Source organism: Dendrobates tinctorius, unplaced genomic scaffold (assembly GCF_039654945.1).
Source record: "Dendrobates tinctorius isolate UK_male_01 unplaced genomic scaffold, ASM3965494v1 ptg000083l, whole genome shotgun sequence".
Classification (NCBI taxonomy): Eukaryota; Metazoa; Chordata; class Amphibia; order Anura; family Dendrobatidae; genus Dendrobates; species Dendrobates tinctorius.
In genome coordinates, this window is record NW_027361751.1 from 23,330,063 (window position 1) to 23,350,361 (window position 20,299).

Genomic DNA, 20,299 nt, shown 5'->3' on the forward strand with positions numbered 1-20,299 from the left:
TTTTATACAAGCAACATGAATAGCGTACTCTGATAAAGGAATAGGCTCTTCACTACAAGGTCAAAAGCGCTGCTAAGGATCAGCGAGGAACACATAGAAAGCATCTGTGTCCTCGCTACTGAAATGATTCACTGCGGTGTAATGAGCCAGGGGTGAGGGGAGTCACAGAGAGCGGGCAGGCCTCTATCCTCCTACAGATAGCGAAATGTGTAGAAGGTGTTTGGTAATATATCACATTCCTCCCTGACACACAGAGATTATACAGGCTTGCAAATATGTACGGGTCATCCGGCAAAAAAAAATATGCTTGAGCAGGATGTAATTTACCAACTCCTAGGATCCAGTTGTGGGTGCTCCGTTTTTCAGATCCTACTAGGTTAACCCAAAAAAAGACCATGCGGAGCTTAGTTAAGGGTTTGTTTTCTTTATCTGGGCCAATAGGTCTAACTTTGGGCTAGTTCTTTTTTAAATTCCTTTTGCCATCAGATATTTACAGAGTCATTTACGAAACCGAGGTCAACGTCAACTGCAGCATTGTCATTAATGCCCTGTTAAAATGCAGAAATGTGGTAGAACAAGATCATTAAAATTCCATCAAGGTGTCAAGATTCGGATATCATTCCTCATTTAGCCTGTTCTTTACCTTACAATCATGTACACAAAAATGTGAGGACCCCTGAGAGAAAGTACAAATTGGGGTCCCCAGCCGATATTAACCAATGTCATGTGGGGTGACAGCCAGTTCCTACAAACACTAGGATGCCATAGTCGCTTTTCATCCTGGCATCTAAGGAGTAAATTGCTGCATTCAACTGATATAGTTACCAGCGGGAGTTTGTAGTGTAAAGCATCCTCCTGACTTCTGCAGTTCACATGGGCAAATGGGTCGCCCTCCCAGGGCTGTGGGGTACTCGGTACCAGGCCGGTCTCTCAGAGGGGAATGTCACAGCAGCGGTGACCCGGTCCGTGGCCCTGGGCGCCCATGTAAAAGGGATCAAGTGTGATGGAATAAAGTTTATGAATGAACACCACCTGTGGTGTTCGGCAATGGAGATGTTAAGCCGACGCTGCAAGCAGATCCTCTGGGACAGATGGTGTAGTGCAGCAATGATGGTGTGGCCCTCCACAGGTAGGTCTGTAGTCCCAGGGCAGAGTAGATGAAGTGACAGCGAGGAGAGAGACGTGGATGGTGCAGTGTTGGGCACAAAGATGTAGCAGTGCCGAGTGGGTTGGCGCAGGAATAAGCGGAGGACACCAGGGCATGTAGTTCCAAAGCTTTACTCACAGTCTGTTGTGCATACAGGTGCCCGCATTCATGCTGTGTCCTCCAGGTCCGGGGCCCAGCCAACTTCCAGGCAAGATGAAGTACTCCCTTCCAACACTCCACCAACATATGTGCCTTTTCTGAATGTCTCCCTTTTGCGCCTATAGTGAAGTACTCTCAGTACTGAATTACACTGGCGTTCCTCCTGTCTGATGTTCCTATGAACTCTACCTGTACGGCAGACAGCTGTAGCCTCCTTCGGGGACTCCTTGCTACCAAGTCCCAGCTCACTCTCGTTGCTGTTGTGCCCCCAAGTCTGGTGTGGGAATAAAGTGGTGCCAACTTCTATTCCTCCAGTGTCTGCTGCAGGACCATTAGTATCCATACAACCTCAGGGACCGGACCCCGGCCTTGCGCTGTGAACTTGGGAAGGGTTCTGCTCTAACCCTAATCCTTAGTCCTCCTCTCCTCACGTTCCGTACTAATCCTTCCTTCTTATGGAGAGAGTCAGGCTTTCCATCAATGTTCCTCTCCTGTGCCAGCGGACCCAGGTCACTGAGGTCGGCTGCAGCACTTCCCTCATCCATCCCACTCAGGGGATCTTCACTCTTCCACAGACTGTCAGACTGACTGAATCCTAAACTCTTCCCGCTCTTTTGGTGCCAAGTAAACTCCACCCGCCTCCCAGCACGCTTCGTGTTCCAAGCAGGGAGCCACCAAAGGGTGCTTTGCTACACTACTGGGTTGTAAGATAAATCCAATGATCATAGTGGGTATATAGTAAATTACAAATAAAAATTACCCAAATTTTCACACCCACAATAAGTACAGACAGAAGAGACCAACTGTAATACTAAGATCATAGACAAAGGGCAAATACAGTCAGAAGGTCAAGGATAAAAACTAGAGAAATTTTATTAATACAAAATTACATACAGACAGACAAATGGATGGGGCTGGAGGATGTAAAGGTCATTCAGACCGCATATGTGAGGCCCAGGGTAGGTTTGTGGGAAGGCAGATATAATATCATAACACAAGAATCATATGTGCACAGTGGCAGGGGAGAAATAAACCGCAGGTACATGGCATCATTATCAAATTCAAATAACCAGCACAGCAACCATATGTGCATAATAGCACGAAAAGAAGCCTGACATGAGTAGAATCAGTAGGGCCTGGCTATGGCCATATGCGCCAGGCACATGAGTGACAAATAAATGTGCTTAGAGAAACATAATGAAAGCTCAAGTACCTGAAAATGGAATGGCTGCCTTCCTCCACGTCCCACCCGCCCCTTGATAAAGGCACGCCGAAACGCGCGTCGGGGCGGGTGGGACGTGAAGAAAGGCAGCCATTCCATTTTCAGGTACTTGAGCTTTCATTATGTTTCTCTAAGCACATTTATTTGTCACTCATGTGCCTGGCGCATATGGCCATAGCCAGGCCCTACTGATTCTACTCATGTCAGGCTTCTTTTCGTGCTATTATGCACATATGGTTGCTGTGCTGGTTATTTGAATTTGATAATGATGCCATGTACCTGCGGTTTATTTCTCCCCTGCCACTGTGCACATATGATTCTTGTGTTATGATATTATGATATATCTGCCTTCCCACAAACCTACCATGGGCCTCACATATGCAGTCTGAATGACCTTTACATCCTCCAGCCCCCATCTCCATTTGTCTGTATGTAATTTTGTATTAATAAAATTTCTCTAGTTTTTATCCTTGACCTTATGACTGTGTTTGCCCTTTGTCTATGACTACTGGGTTGTGTGGGATGCAGGTGTTGGAGTGTGGTCAGGTGTTTTTACCTTACCTGAATGGTGGGGTACCACACCTCAGGAGGAGGTGCAGTACCTCTGTGGCGACTGAACCCTCAGGGGCGCCACACAAATACCGGCAGAAGTGGGCGGATGCCAGTCGGCGAAGGGCCACTTGGTACCATGCCCTCCCCACAGGTCATGAACCCCAGTAATAGTCACCAATTCGCCACTGGCACCCAGCCATATCCATACAACCTTTCAGAATTAAAGAGACATAATTGGGTACCCACAGAACTGTATGGAGGCCTCCTGTGCCATGGTGTGCCTCAAGTTTCATATAAAGCTTTTTTTTACCCAATACCATAAGAATCAGGCGATAAAGCACACAGCCAGGTATAAAGAATTCCTTCTTTTCTTTCTCTGTAGCACAGTCAGTCAAAGCAGCATAGATTACATTATACAGCAGTACTGAGCAGTCTAGCTGTGAATCCTGCTCTGGGGTGAGATTAAAGATTTCCTTAAAAGCGTCAGTAGTTACTATGCCATATGGTGCGTTCGTTTGAACCTGTTGATATGTTTGTTTCTGTTGTGTATTATAAAACAATAAAAATTCTGAATAAGAAAAAGCCCAGTACAACCTTCATGTCTCCCCCTCTGCTTTATTTCCCCAACTCTGCTACTCTTGCCTCCTTCTCCCTCCACAGTGTATAAGAGGTGTAACTTGGCACCTCATTGTGATGGCAGTCCAACTTGCTTTAAAGCACCACTCCAAGAAATCTTGGATTAGTGGCACCACTCCGGCAATGCAATAAAAAATACGCTGGAGTGTTGCTTTGATCAAAACAAATTTGAGCTTTTTTTTTTTTTCCAGTGTGACTGATAAGTTCAGGAGGCCGGGGGTGAAGGGTGGATTAAATACGGTAATATCTCAAAAGTGAAGACAGAAGCAGATTTTGCTGATGACATATATTAGAAAGTTTCTTATTGTTGCCTTTACCATTGATTTATGCAAAGCATGTTGGGGAGACAGGGAGCATTTAATGACGGCATCATTTGTTTGCATTCAAAATTACATCTTAATGCAGTTTACACAGTGGAGATAAGTGCAGTAACCAATTGTAAAAAAAAAAAAAATGTAAAAAAAATAAAACATTCAAAGAAGATGATCAATTTTCTGTGTTTGCACTTAGACATTGTTAATAATGTCCTAAATCATTTTAGCTTTCTCTGACCCTCACAAAGGATTTAATGATGTCCCAAATATTCTGGCTAGGAGTAAATCACTGTCTCATTCATCATCTGTGACGCACATGTTGCAGAAGAGACAGAAAATGCTGAAGTTGGTGATTCTAAAGCTGTAATCACAACGCTGCGCAGAAAAATTTCACTGTAATGTTGCTTACTCCCATTTTTTACTTTCTATTTGTGCTCTTCACCTGCATACAGTAATCACTGTTACTGCAATGGGTGTAAGGTTTTACCCTTTGTATCCGTGGCATGTTTTTTTTTTTAGAGGACAAAGGTAGAATGCAAAACTGTCGCTCCATTGACTTAAAATGGTAAATATCCGGATTTTTAATCTGGGTAAATTTGGAGGTAAGTGTTGCCATTTTGGCTATCAAACACGCACACACTAGTGGCATAAAAATTCATAACTCAATTTTTTTTTATTTTTTATTTTTTTTTTTGGGGGGGGGGGGGAGAAGACCACAATTAAAGTTGAGTAGAGTCACGCAAATTTTCTCCTAATTATGCTATATAGGACTACGTACCAGGGTGGATAAAAATCAATGTTTTTTTTTTAAAAAATTAAAAAAAAAAAAAAAATCGGATTTTTTCCAATAAACTGCTTTTTGAGGAAAATATTTTACCATCCAAAGGTTCTTCCATCATGAGATAAAGCTGAGTTGTTTAACTCAGTAGAATAAAGGCTGTATGTGTGTAACATTCACAATGCCATGCTCTTCCAGAGGTTTCTGTAGGATTAGTGGGAAGTTTCTCTCCTATATTATCACAGACGCTCGCTTTACTTACGCAGTTCTCAAAACTGAATTTGACTCCGCAGAGGTCCCAGCCTCTTCTTCACGGCAAAAATGTTACAACATGAACAGAGTTGAGAAAAAGACCTTAATTCTATTGTTCAACAAACCTATGAATACAGAATCAACCCCTTCAGTGCCAAGTCCAAGAAGTTAGACAATATGTTTCTGATTGTTTGGAGTGGAATAGATCTGCACAACACAAGAAGAATGTGAATCTAAGTGTGAGGAGGAGGAAGGGCAAGCAGACAAGAAAATGAAAGTGAAACTTTGAGCACAATACTGCAGCATAGCCACAGACAGACAAGTCTGGATCTGTTTGTGTGTACGATCTGAGGTTTATTACATTCTTTCCTTATAATGGCAGCAGGCCGTAAAAGAGACCCAGTTTGGGAATATTTTAATGAAGCTCCTTCGCCTATCGGTAAGGCAGGCATGCGTGCATGTTAAATATTATTAGTTATGGATTTATATTAGTTATGGATATATATATCAATTATGGAGTTGTATTCTTATTACACTCAGTTCTGTACATTGCTGACAATGACATAGGCTATTTTTGTAAGCATGGCTCATGGTACAGGACAACTCCATATATACCTGGATCACGTGCTTCAAGAGACGTATATAATTCATGGCTAACTGTAGAGGTCGCTGGTTCCTTCCCTCACCATCATGAGACACAGACGCAAGATGACATAACTGAACAACTGGTATGTTACTTTACTACGAAGAAGCCTAAGAGAGACAGAGGCCATTTGCCATGTGGGATCTCAGAGAATGAAGATGAAAAGCTTTTGCAATGAACTAATGGACAATCTCTCTTTCACCTATTTTTATATTTTTCTGTAATAATCTTTTCTTAGATGGAGAAATCCAAACAAATCACTATATTTTTATCTGGTAACTAGTCCTGAGTATTTTACAGGATAAGCATTATTTTACAGTGCAAAATGCAAACGATGCAACAGAGATGCAAGGCCTGGTGGCGCGAATGAGGCAACATCATGAGAAGTGCGGTGATGAAGATGACCAAAGAAACACTTCTGAACAGGCAGGATCTTCAGGTTGGTAAACATTTTTATTGAATCCTATTTCTAAAGACTGAACTGTCATGTGTGAGAAAAATTATATTTCTTATTATTACTGCATGTTACTGTCATTTGGTACAGTTATGAAGAAAAACAAATATTCCTTTTGGGGCAGGGGCAGTGATGTGTTGTGTACAATAAGCAGAAATTGTATAAACAATAAAATAACAGCATTGACTTTTTGCTTAGGGGAATTCATGGATTCTGGAAACTATCCACCTCCAAGATCACCATCATCCTGTTCTACAGTTTCAGAGTTATCCATCCAGGATAGTGCTTCATTAGCAGCAGCAGCATCATCATCAGACACCCACAGCCACATATCACCATCACCCAAAAGGAAGAAAAAACCTTTACCTCCTGGAACCACCATAGATAGGTTTGTGATAAGAACTAGCAGATTAGAAAAAGAGTTGATTGATGAAAAAATTGCCCAGTTTATTTATGCAACGAACTCTTCTTTCCGTCTGACTGAGAACCCACATTTCATTAATATGGTTCAGTCACTGAGACCAGGATACAGTCCACCCAGCAGAGCTGATGTTGCAGGGAAACTGCTGGATCAAGTGTATGACAGAGAAATGGAGCAATGTGCAACAGCTCTGGAGGGTAAAATTGTTAACCCAAGTATTGATGGGTGGAGTAATGTCCACAATGATCCTATTGTATGTGCTTGTATAACAACAGAAGAAGGTAAAGTCTTCCTTGCACAAACAACTGATACGTCAGGAAATGCACACACAGCAGAATACTTACAAGAAGTGGCAGTAAAAGCTATAACGACATGTGAACAAAAATTCAAATGTCTAGTACGCAGTTTGGTCACTGACAATGCTGCAAACGTATCCAAGATGAGAAGAGATTTAGAAGAGCAGGGAGGGAATACAAAGCTGCTAATAACATATGGTTGCAGTGCTCATTTGCTGCACCTCTTAGCCAAAGACTTAAGTGTTCCAGAAATAAAGGCTAATGTTGTTGAAATTGCTAAATACTTCCGTAATAATCATTTTGCTGCAGCAGCTCTGAAAAGGATGGGTGGAACCAAGCTAACGCTCCCACAAGATGTTAGATGGAACTCTGTGGTGGACTGTTTTGAGCAGTATATCAAAAACTGGCCTATTCTGATGACACTTTGTGAAGAAAATCGAGATAAAATAGATGGCACTGTCACGGCCAAAATCCTCAACATTGGGCTTAAGAGAAATGTTGAACATATGCTGAGCTTCCTGAAACCCATCTCTCAAGCTTTAAACAAAATACAGAAAAATAGCCGTTTTATTGCGGATGCTGTTGAAATTTGGAAGGAACCGAGTGAACACTTAAAAACAGAACTACACATGGACAGAATTAAATTACAAGCAGTAAACAAACGAATGGGACAAGCACTGACTCCAGCTCATTTTTTGGCAAATATTGTCAATATCCAATATCAGGGTCAAAACCTAAGTGCTGAGGAAGAGGAGTTAGCTATGACATGGGTATCCAGCAATCATCCATCTTTAATGCCAACTATAATAAACCTCAGAGCTAAGGGGGAACCATTCAAGAAATATATGTTTGCTGAAGATATTTTAAGGAAGGTCACACCAGTAAACTGGTGGAAGTCACTTAAGCACTTGAATTTAGAGACTGTTCAAGTAATGATTTCACTTTTAACAGCAGTAGCTTCTTCTGCAGGCGTTGAAAGAATATTCTCTTCCTTTGGACTCATTCATTCTAAATTGAGAAATCGGTTGGGACCCAATAAAGCAGGAAAGCTTGTTTTTCTTTTCCAGATTATGAATAGGAACAAAGAAGAAGATGATGATGAAGATGACGACAAGTGAGCTACAGAGGACAGCAGGGACAGTAGTATTTAAGTTTTTCATGTGTCGGCTGGGCTGACAGTCTAAGTTTCTTAAAATATATATATATTTTGTTTAGCCAAATTAGTTAACAAACATGGATGTTTGTTTAAGCAAATAACTTATGCTGTAATGTTGTTATTGTTTCAGTTGAATAAATCTATTTAAATTGTTATTAAGGTCAGGATTATTTTTCTCCTTCCTAAGTACAACAGAACAGTGGTGTCCAAATATGAATGATTAACCCATTAAACTGGGGAGAAAAAAGTAATATAAAAAGTGATTCTAAAAATCTTCATCTACTTGCATGTTAAAGTAGCAAGAACTAGTTTAGGTAGAAACTTTGATTTAAAATCACTGATTTAAATCAGTTAGATTTAAATCAAATCCACCCTGCTACGTACGGAGGTATTTTAGATAAAAACAGTGGGAAATCATTGGAAAATATCTTCACACACTGAGTCTGATAGAGCCTGTAGAGATGTGCACAGACACTATACGGCTTTGTACAATTATGCACAGACACTATACGGCTCTGTACAAAATGTGCAAAGACACAATACAGCTCTGTCCAATTGTGCACAGGCACTATAAGAGCTCTGTCCAATTGTGCACAGGCACTATAAGAGCTCTGTCCAATTGTGCACAGGCACTATAAGAGCTCTGTCCAATTGTGCACAGGCACTATAAGAGCTCTGTCCAATTGTGCACAGGCACTATACAGCTCTGTCCAATTGTGCACAGGCACTATACAGCTCTGTCCAAATGTGCACAGGCACTATACAGCTCTGTCCAAATGTGCACAGGCACTATACAGCTCTGTCCAAATGTGCGCAGGCACTATACAGCTCTGTCCAAATGTGCGCAGGCACTATACAGCTCTGTCCAAATGTGCGCAGGCACTATACAGCTCTGTCCAAATGTGCGCAGGCACTATACAGCTCTGTCCAAATGTGCGCAGGCACTATACAGCTCTGTCCAAATGTGCGCAGGCACTATACAGCTCTGTCCAAATGTGCGCAGGCACTATACAGCTCTGTCCAAATGTGCGCAGGCACTATACAGCTCTGTCCAAATGTGCGCAGGCACTATACAGCTCTGTCCAAATGTGCGCAGGCACTATACAGCTCTGTCCAAATGTGCGCAGGCACTATACAGCTCTGTCCAAATGTGCGCAGGCACTATACAGCTCTGTCCAAATGTGCGCAGGCACTATACAGCTCTGTCCAAATGTGCTCAGGCACTATACAGCTCTGTCCAAATGTGCACAGGCACTATACAGCTCTGTCCAAATGTGCACAGGCACTATACAGCTCTGTCCAAATGTGCACAGGCACTATACAGCTCTGTCCAAATGTGCACAGGCACTATACAGCTCTGTCCAAATGTGCACAGGCACTATACAGCTCTGTCCAAATGTGCACAGGCACTATACAGCTCTGTCCAAATGTGCACAGGCACTATACTGCTCTGCCCAATTGTGCACAGGTACTATAAAGCACTGTCCAATTGTGCACAGACACTATACGGTTCTGTAGTAGGGAGCCATATGAAATCTACTATGCATATGAGCACTAAATCTAAACTCAATGGGAGGAATAATGCTGGCCATAGACATTATTGAAGTTTTTTTTTCAGAGGTTTATGTCTTTTTTTTCAGCAGGAATCTCTCGTAATTGACTTGAGAAAGGGGTTGTCGGAAAAACTTTGAGAAATCTCCTAGTGGCAAAAAAAGCTTTTTAATCTCTCCAATGGGCTACTGTGGCAGTCTACACATTTCTCCAGCACGGAAAGTTATGAAACTTAGCAAATTACTTTAGTAGGGGAATGGTCTTCATTCCTGTAAAATTTGCATTTAAAGTGGCTTCCAAATCCTGTTTTTATCCTAGCTTTCATGCATTCCTTTTAGCTGCATTGATGGCAGAACGTACTCATTTGAAGTACAAATGATGGCAGTGAAAGGTTCAGCATCTGTGTCAGTAACTCTGGAGATAAGCTGCTGAAGGAGATTGTTCACTGCCAGCATCTATTTTCAAAATGAGTACGATCTAATATCAATTCAGCTAAAAGCAGGCACATAGACTGGTGATGAACTGGAGATTGGAAGCCACTTATACGCAGGAATTTTTACAGGAATAAAAACACAAATTCCCTAATAAAGAGATCTGCAAAATTCATAACTTTTCATGGTGGACAAAATTAGAAGAATTGCTATGGCACAATAATAGTATTGGCTACACCATGATTTTTAGCCCAGTTTTGTTTTAAAATAAACTATAAGCCTAAAAGCTGCCTTACATTTTATCCAATCATGTAATTTTTATGAAGACCTCCTGCCTCTCTCATGGCAGATGATCTTGGGGGGAAAAGAAAGATCCAAAATTTCAATGGCCAATATTCTTTTACAGAACAACCATAAGCCACTGCCAGAAAAGTCTGGCGGGGCGTGGCTATGGAAGCGACGGAGTAGGACGCACGCGGTGGAAGCTCCTGCAATCCTGATAAAAATCCGGTCGGCAGACTCTTCACCTCGCGGCACACTTACCCATTTTCTTACCCCTCTGGACTGGGGGGCGCTCCTGGACCCCCGCGGGAGAGTGGGGCTGGACTTTTGGGAGCCGGCGGCTCTGGAAACCTGGGCGGCTGGCGGGGCATGCAGGGAGTGGCGGCCATCTTGGAGGCGCGCGCTCTGCTGAAGAGAGACGCGGCGCCGAGCTTCATCGCTGCAGCGCTGAGGGAGCAGGACGGTGAACTGAAAATTTAACTATTTGTGAGGGACAAGCGGTGTGAGCACTGAAAAATTGGGCCCCGCGTCCCCCTCCTTACAACACTGCCTGCCCTGCGCCATAACTATTGAGGCCTGGATTCCTCCCTGGCCCCTGTGAGAGTTGCTCCCTGGGCTGTGGGGGCCCTTGCTTGCCGCCTGGGGCTGAACATTGCCTCCTTGTGAGACGCTGCAAGTCTGTGCTGTGCCTGGGTCCCTGCAATCACCCTCTGTGCATAATACCCTGTTTGCCACCTTAATTTGGAGACTCCAAAGTGCACAGTCTCTGCCATCCGGCTGTGCCCTATTGCCTTTAAAATGAGTCGTTCCGAAGGGTCCGGAACGGCTGCAGTAAAGCTAAAGGAATATGCCAGGATAGACCATGCTGAAGGCTCTAGATCTACAAAAAATAACCCCCCACAAGTTCAGCGTAAGAGCCGCCCCCCTGAAGGTGGGGAGGAGTGTGAGCAGGGGGAATTAACCCTTAAGCAGGAGTCTGAACAACATCCGAATTATTGGCCTGCCGGAGCGATCGGAGGGACAACATCCGGAGCAATTCCTAGAAGATTGGCTTAAAACCACTTTGGGCGACGAATTCTCCTCGATCTTTGCGGTGGAGAGGGCTCACAGAGTCCCTACTAGGCCTCTTCCTCCGGGAGCCCCGCCTAGACCCTTTCTGGCGCGCATTCTCAACTGCAGGGATAGAGACGTGGTTTTACGACTGGCACGGCAAAAGAGCCCTATCAAGTTCAACAATGCCACGATCTCGATCTTCCCGGATTTCTCTGCGGAACTCCAGAAACAACGGGCGCAGTTTACGGAGGTCAAAAGACGTCTGCGGGAGAGGAGTGTTGTGTACTCGATGATTTACCCGGCCCGGCTCCGTGTGGTCCACGGGGGTTCTACTTCGTTTTTTACAGATCCGGCGGAGGCGGCGGAGTGGCTGTGATCCCATGGAGGGTCTGCCGAAAAGGAATCCTAATGCATCTTTTGTCAGTTGTAATTTTTCTATTAATCGACTGATTGGAGCTACACTCGAAAGCGTCCAAGATACCAACAATACCGGACACTGGGCTCAGTTATGGTATCCCCTTGTTTGTTCCGTGATGGGAGTACAGGACTCTACTCCCATGTTGTTCGTTGTTTATTTACTTTGGTTTTTTTCCGTAGAGGTTTTTGGTATTTTTTCTTAGGTTGTAACCGCAGTCGACAACAATTTCAGTCAACAGGTGATGTCTCTAAATTTTGCCCGTGTAATACCAAGCACCATGTTCAGAGTAGCAAAGTATGGGGTCGGAGTTAATATGTATGACATGGAACGTGAGGGGAAAAAAAACACCTCGAAAAAAGATCAAGGTCTTTTCACAAGTCAGACATTATCGCCCTCACATTGTGGCCTTGGTGGAGACGCACCTGACTAGGGATACGGTACGGTGCGTGCAGAAGCCCTGGGTACAATGGTCTGCCCATACATTCCACACCAGCTATTCCAGAGGGGTCTCTCTGTTGGTACATAAAGACGTCAGATGGGAGGCGAGGGAAACTCGGAGGGACCCTGGGGGTCGTTTTGTTTTTGTCCACGCATTGGTGAACACCAGGAAATATGTAGTCCTATGTATTTATAACCCCCCTGCAGCTCGTATATCCATCTTGCAGAAAGCAATGAGTTTTGCCCTTAACTACCCAGACGCAGATGTTATTTGTATGGGCGATTTTAATATGTTATGAACAACCGCCTGGATAAATTGAGGCTGGATGATGTGGCGACCGGGGGGGTCCTCCCCAACGACTACAACCCCGTTGTCATCATTTATGGACGGTGGCGGGTGGCTGGATTTGTGGAGGATGCGTCACCCTGAGTTAAGGGAGTACACTTGTCACTCATCCACCAAATGCTCGCTATCACGCATAGACTATATATTCGGTTCTGGCGGTCTAGCAATGTGGGTGGCTGATATAGAACATGGAAGTAGAGGGATCTCAGACCATAGCCCGGTCGTCCTTAAACTTAAATATGGGCAAGTAAACAGGGGGATAGCTTGGAAGTTAAATCCATTCTGGTTAAAACTGATGGGATCTCCGGACAGAACGACTGATCAGTTGAATTGCTTCATCGCGTCCCACCCGGAACCCCAGTATATTAATTTATTCTGGGATGCCCTTAAGGCATACCTGAGGGGCTGTTTGTCCTCCACGATCTCTTATATTAAGCGGGGTACCGCAGGGAAAGATGACGAGGTGGAGTAAGAACTGAAAGACGCGGAGGCAGCATATCTATCTAGCCAGACCAGCGGGAACAGGAATGAGTGGATGGCTGCCCATAGGATATATAATCAGCATGTGGACACTAAATCTAAGCGTAAATTGTTTTTTACTCGTCAATCCTATTTTGAATTGGGGAACCAAATGGGCAAATTTTTGGCCTACCTGGTGCGCCAACATAACATCTCTAATATGATATGGCAAATTCGCAGGGTGGAAGGTACACTGGTGTCTTCGACCGAGGATATTCTCGGCTGTTTTCAGGATTACTACAGGTCACTATATAAATCTAAAAGTGACTTTGATACTTTAGGGGGCTTAGACTATTTGTCAGATATATCATTTCCCACATTAGATCCTGAGCAGCGGGCCCTTATGGACGCTGAGTTTACTCCAGAGGAGATAGATAACGCTATGACAAATATGGCTTCTGGGAAGGCCCCTGGACCTGATGGGTTACCTATTGAATTATATAGGAAGTACCGGGATATATTGACGCCACTCCTGGTAAAGGTCTATCGGGGAATATGGGAGGGGAATTCTATGCCTGAGTCCTTTTATGGGGCTAATATCATAGTGCTTCGGAAGGAGGGGAAGAACCCTTTAGAATGTGGATCCTATCGTCCCATTTCATTAGTGAATGTGGACTATAAAATTTTTACCAAGTTTCTAGCTACTAGGCTGAATTCCATTATATTGAATCTCATACATCCAGATCAAACAGGCTTTATGCCGGGTAAAAGCACCTCTATTAACATCAGAAGAGTCCAGTCAATAGTCCAATATAGCTCCTTGGTACCAGACAACAGATGGGCATTGGCATCGTTGGATGCGGCCAAGGCTTTTGACTCTCTTGAATGGCCTTTCCTTTCCGCATGTTTGCAGAGGTATGGCTTTGGCAATCAATTTATAACATGGATCAAAATATTATACATGAAACCTAAGGCCCATATTATAATAAATAATTCTATATCTGAGTCTTTCGCGTTGCATAGGGGAACCCGTCAGGGTTGCCCTCTTTCCCCGGCTCTCTTCGCTCTTGTGATTGAGGCACTAGCAATACGTATAAGGTCCTTCCCCAATATCCGAGGTATAGATATAGCAGGCAGGATAGACACCATTGGCCTATATGCCGATGACATGGTGATATTCTTGAATAATGTGGAAGAAACTTTGCCGCAGGTGATATCCCTTAGAGATAAATTTAGTAAATATTCAGGTTTACATATAAATTGGGAAAAATCTGCCCCGTTACCCCTTTCCCATGCTCCGATTCCCCAGCTGGAGGCTCTCTCCTCACTGCCTATTGTATCTAGTTTTAAATATTTGGGCATCCACATCTCTAACACTAGTACGGTTGATCTACAACTTAAATGTCCACCCGCTGCTGGAGCTAGTTAAAGCTAAATTTGTATCTTGGAGTAGGCTCCCACTATCTGTGGCTGGACGCATTAACCTGATTAAAATGATATTACTTCCTAAACTAGGCTACTCGCTCCAGCACAGTGCGGTGGCGGTGCCCAAGTCCTTTTTTGTTAATCTTAATTCTCTGGTCACGTCCTTTATTTGGGGGAAAACTAGGCCCAAACTTAAATTGTCCACTTTACAAAGACCAATGAAGGAAGGTGGGGTGGCGCTGCCAGATTTTTTCCTGTACTACTTAGCTGTGCAGGCTAAAGCTTTAAATAAATGGATGCCGGGTAATTGCCTCCCTAACTCTGAAAGCCACCTACTTCACGCTGCACCAGCGGATTGCCCATTAGGTTTCCTTGAGTTGGAAAAAACTAATGTTCCACGTCTGCTACCCCTGCTCCGGTTGGCTCGATTAATATGGAGGCAAATTAAGAAGGTAATAGGGTTTAAAGATGTTGTAGCTGAAATGCCCCTGTGGATTAATAATTATTTTTTGGAGCTACTGAATCACCCATCCGTCGTTTTTTGGGCTCAGTATGGCATTTCTTAGGTGGGAGACTTGTATGAGAAGGGGACCTTAAAATCTTTTGAACAGTTACAAGCCGCGCATGATATTCCAAGATCTCAATTTTTTCGCTATTTACAGCTGAGATCGGCTCTACAATCACACGAGGGACGGGGTGTGGACCGTATTATTTCATCTTTACCTCTGATAGGAATTCTTAAATCACAGGGTCCCCAGGGTCTCATATCCTCCTTGTACACATATATGCTGTCAGTAGGGGCAGAATCGGCCTTAAGCTCTATAAGGATGAAGTGGGAACGTCTCATCCCTGATGCGCAAAGAGAGAAGTAGAAGGAGATTCTGGAGTCTCCAATTGGAGTATCACCGTCTATCAATAACAGAATGATACAAATGTATATAATAAATCAATCATATTTGACTCCGTTGCGACTTTTCAGGATGGGTCGGCTTCAATCATCAGAATGTATGCGATGTCACTCGCCAGATGCTGATTTTATCCATATGGCATGGCAATGTCCCACTATTCTACACTATTGGAAAGAGGTGACTACACTACTGACATCCCTTGTGCGGGCCCCTGTCCCTCTAGAGCCATTGATTTGCTTGTTTGGGGTATGGGAGGATCGATATGCTGTGGTCTTCTTGCGCGAGACGCTGTTTATGGCGCTGAAAGTGCTGGCACTGAGGTGGATGGGGGGTTCGGATCCTTCCCTTAGATTTTGGATCAAGTTGGTGAATTCGGTTGTTCCATATGAGCGTACATTATATCACAATAGAGGATGCCCGAGTAAGTTTGAAAAGATCTGGGAGAGGTGGAATTCCTCTCACTTTACTCTACAAAACTGAGACATCACGCACGATACAACGTGATATAGGAACCAAGCTGCGGAAATAGTAGATGTTAGTTGAGATAGTGGTAGATGTAGTTTAGGAGTTTTAGTTAGCTCTTACTGTTACATGACAAGGTTTGTGAAATTTAAATTAAAGTGATATATGTATGGGGAAATACATAAACAGTAATCCTTTAAATATGTTCGGATGGAAATGTACACATTACCTTGTTTATTTGTAAGAGTGTGCAATTTCTTTGTATTCTGTTATCACAACTCATTGTGTATGATGTGCATTCTTTGTACTCTGGTGTTTAATAAACGAATTAAAAAAAAAAAAAGAAAAGTCTGGCAGCAGCTCTTTCATAGAGAACACCGGAATGCTCAGCGAAGCCAGGCATTCCCGTGTATGGGGATAGCTGTCAGTTGAACGATGGTTTGGGCCACAACTAGCCAAAAATGGGAGCAGTGCCACAGAAGTAAGAAGCCTTACGGCCGCCAACAACACTATCAGGAATAGCGGGTATACTCCAATACATAAATGCATACATTGAGAGAGAGGAGTACAGAAAACTAGTTTAAAATTTACAAAAGTTTATTAGTAAATTCTATCATAACATCATATTTAAATACTAAAAAAGTTTATATGGACAATAGATATTTGGGACACCATAAAAAAGGAAAATCAATACATAAAAAAAAAACAAACATAGTGCCATCAAGACGGAGTCTTACCCATGTAGGAACTTGTGCGCAACCAGACCACGCAGCGCACCCCAGCGCGCGTTTTGCGTGGACTTCCTCAGGAAGCCGTCAAATATAATCACAGCAAGAATGGCAGCTTTTACTTGAAAGCATTTGCTTATATTGAAGCTCTTTATTCTGTGGCCACATTGCAGTGGGGCTACCATAATACATTCTTTATTGTTATATATTGGTGCACATTGGGGGTTGATTCCCTGGTCCGTATACGAGTTGTGCCTGCCTCAGACTTTGTACTGTTCGTGTCTTTCACTTTTTGAAATCTATTGTCCATATAAAACTTTTTTAGTATGTAAATATGATGTTATGATCGAATTTACTAATAAACTAGTACATTTTAAACAATTTTCTGTACTCCTTTCTCTCGATGTATGCATAGATCTAGTTGGTGTGTGTATAAAGGGCCATTACTAACAATTACGTAAATGTGAGATGTATCTACTTGAAAACACGCCGTGCGATAAAATAAGAAAGGGTAACAAAACTGGTGAAAGAGATACCAGATTACCCCTCACACTCAGGCAGCACTAGAGATTTCGCAGCACAGTAGGAAGGGTTTTTGACTGTAGGGTTTGGCAGTTGTCCGTAACGTAACATATTGAAGCTTCCATGTTGTGGAAGTCACTGACAAAACATTTTAGATAACTGTACAAAACAGAAAAAAGTTCCAACAAGTCAGCGCAGAATCAGTCAAAGCTGCACTTACCTCTCTGTTTTTCGCTCCCTGCTGTTTCCTCCCTGAGCTTTCAAAGCCAACATTCTGTGGAAACAAGCAAAGACAGATGTGACGTTACTGTGAGCATCAGCTTCACAATGAAGGAGGAAAACACTGATCTGAGAAACCTTTCAACTTCCGTCTCAAGAGTTAAGAGCGTCATCATTTCACATTATCGAGGGAAGGGGGAAAGGAGAAAATAAGAACATGCTACAAACGATGAAGACTTCTCCTAAACCAAACCCTTGTTTTATAATGGTAGATCATAGCAAGATTAGAGTTTACAGCTGAGAGCATATCTTGGCGGAATGACAAGATCGTCTAGTGATAAGTCACCAGCTTTTAACCATTTGTGTAAAAAGAAAAAAAAAAAAAAAGGTAATTTTATTTAGTAAATTTCCCCTTAAAATGACTAGTCTATTCTGTTATTCCTCCTGCTCTCAAGGTGCACAGGCACATGGACAGTGACGGAAGTGCATCGAGGCGTGATGGTCATCTCCGGGTGCATCGACACAAAGACAGTGCTGAAAGTGTATCGGGGCATAATGATGCTCTCGGGTACATAGACACATGGACTGTGATGGAAGTGCATCGGGGTACAATGATGCTCTTAGGGTGCATGGACAGTGCTTGAAGTGCATCGGGGTATGATGATGTTCTCCAGGTGCATCGACACATTGACTGTGATGGAAGTGCATCAAATACTACTATGATTCTCTCAGGGTGCATAGACACATGGACAATGTATTGGGGACAATGATGCTTTCACTCTGCATTGACCGAAGGACCGTGATGGAAGTGTATTGGGCACGATGATGCTCTCAGGGTTCATAGATACATGGACAGAGACGGATGGGCATCAGAGCACGATGATGCTCTCAGGGTTCATAGATACATGGACAGTGATGGAAGTGCATCGGGGCATGATGATGCTCTCAGAGACACATGGACAGTGCTTGAAGCGCATTGGGCTCGATGATGCTTTCACTGTGCATCGACACAAGGACCATGATGGAAGTGAATCAGGCACGATGATGCTCTCAGGGTTCATTCACACAGGGACCGTGATGGAAGTGAATTGGGGGCAGGACTTCGTACTCAGGGTGCATCAACACATCTCCAATGCACTTCCAGGCCAATTTGCTTGTCGCATCAATACTTGATATCTCAGCATTAAATATCAGATTAATACAAAAAAGTTATTTTCTTCTTTAGTGTTTTTCTACTATCTAAAGGTCCATACCACTAGTTTGAATTGCAAAAGCGATTCATCTTTACTGTCTATTTCTTGCCGTTTGGCTGCCGCAAAAGTTTGTTTGGCCAGATGACACTGTGTAGACAATAGGATTTTGTTAAAAAAAAAAAAGACAAGACTGTTTTCTAGTCTGCTAGACATCATCATGCATGTTGAGCTCTATTTCGTCTGAGCTCAGCATGCCTGATGATGTCTGTAAAGAGCTGCGGAATGTGATGGCACTATAAAAGCAAAGCATAATAAAAACAAATAATGCCTGGTCCTTTTTGTTAAGTTCCTCTTTAATTAACCTTCAATGATAAATAAATTGAAAGCTGTAAATAAAAAACTCTGTATTTTACAATGAGCAGAACCAGTCGTTCTACAAACATTTCTGCCATCGGATTGGAGTAATGATAATTGCCAAAAGCCACGCAAACGGTTTCAAGCACTTCGGACAAATAATTGGCTAAGACTGATGACCGCAATGGGAAGCACGGAGGCTCAGTGGTTAGCACTCTTACTTTGCAGAGCTGGGGTCCTTGGTTCAAATCCCACCAAGGACAACATCTGCAAGGAGTTTGCGTGGGTTTCCTCCAAGTTCTCCGTTTTTTTCCGATACTCAAAAGACATACTAATAAGGAATCTAGATTGTGAGCCCCTCAAAAATAAATAATATGATGTTTTCTGAACATCTGGATGAACATCTCAATGGAAGGGAATAAAGAAGTGAATAGAGAAATCGCCTCAGTTATGCCTCCAACACCTCCATCTTTAATAGAAGATTGGTAAATAGTAGCTACACCTCTCGTTATAGTTACCGGAACCAAAACCCACCTTCCGCCCTTACAGACTAAAAACCTCTTCCTGTTCTCAGTAACAGACATATCTTCGCTTTCTTCATTCTCGAAATTTTAAACACAGTTTGCAAGCCTTAAAATGAAACTACTCAAAAACTAAAATATAATGGTGCGACTTCAAAAAGTTCAACTCTAAAGGACTCTAAACAGCGGAGACTTAAGCTTCAGGTTGTTTAAAGGGGCTGTCCACTTTAGTGAAACAAACCTGTTGGGGACACGATTTTGTGGCACTTACTAACATATAAGTATTGCAGGTTCTTCTTCTGCACATGTTAGTGCCGACTTCCTCATAGACTGCATAGCTCTCCTGTCCACAGAATGGCCACCAGTGGAGGGGCAGGTGACAATACCTGTCATCATCCTCATGTAAAGTGCTTTTCTATTCTTGAAGGCTGGTGGACAGATGTGGTCACATGCTTCTCCATCAGAGGCCATTTTATGGACAGAAGAACTGTGTCGTCTGTGATGACGGGTGTACTAACAAGTGAGGATGGAGAACCTATAATATTAAAATATTAGTAAATGACACAAAATCGTTGTACCCGACATTTTTGTTAAAGTAAAGTAGACAACCCCTTTTTGTCTTTTCGCTAGAGACTGAGGTGTTTAAGCAGGTTGGGAAAGTAAATTATAGCGATGGGGTCTCATTGTGAAAACAGTAATAGTGACTAAACGTGCTCATATAAGACTGAGTGACTTTGGCGTTCTCGAATAATATGTTTGAGTCGCAGTGGGCTGCTAGTGTCAGAAGAATCTATCATACGGGGCAGTGGGAGCTCTCCCTTGCGGACATTCCTGCAACATCCAGAGCTCAGGGATCGGCATGAGTACTATAGAGTGTGCCGTATCCTCTGGTGTACAGAGGTGATGGATGTGGAACCATGAGAAGGGAAGGTAAAGGATCCCGGGTTGATTGCAGGACT

At 43.1% G+C, this 20,299-nt stretch overlaps 1 protein-coding gene across 5 annotated transcripts in view; it reads right to left on the reverse strand.

Annotated features, from left to right (window-relative positions):
* Positions 1-20,299, reverse strand: part of ERBIN (erbb2 interacting protein) — a 251,664-nt gene that overhangs the window by 142,221 nt on the left and 89,144 nt on the right. For all 5 annotated transcript variants that reach the window (XM_073584218.1, XM_073584219.1, XM_073584217.1 and 2 more), the window contains one exon: positions 17,274-17,327. The gene's annotated coding sequence lies outside the window, so the exon portion shown is untranslated. The remainder of the gene's footprint in view (positions 1-17,273; positions 17,328-20,299) is intronic.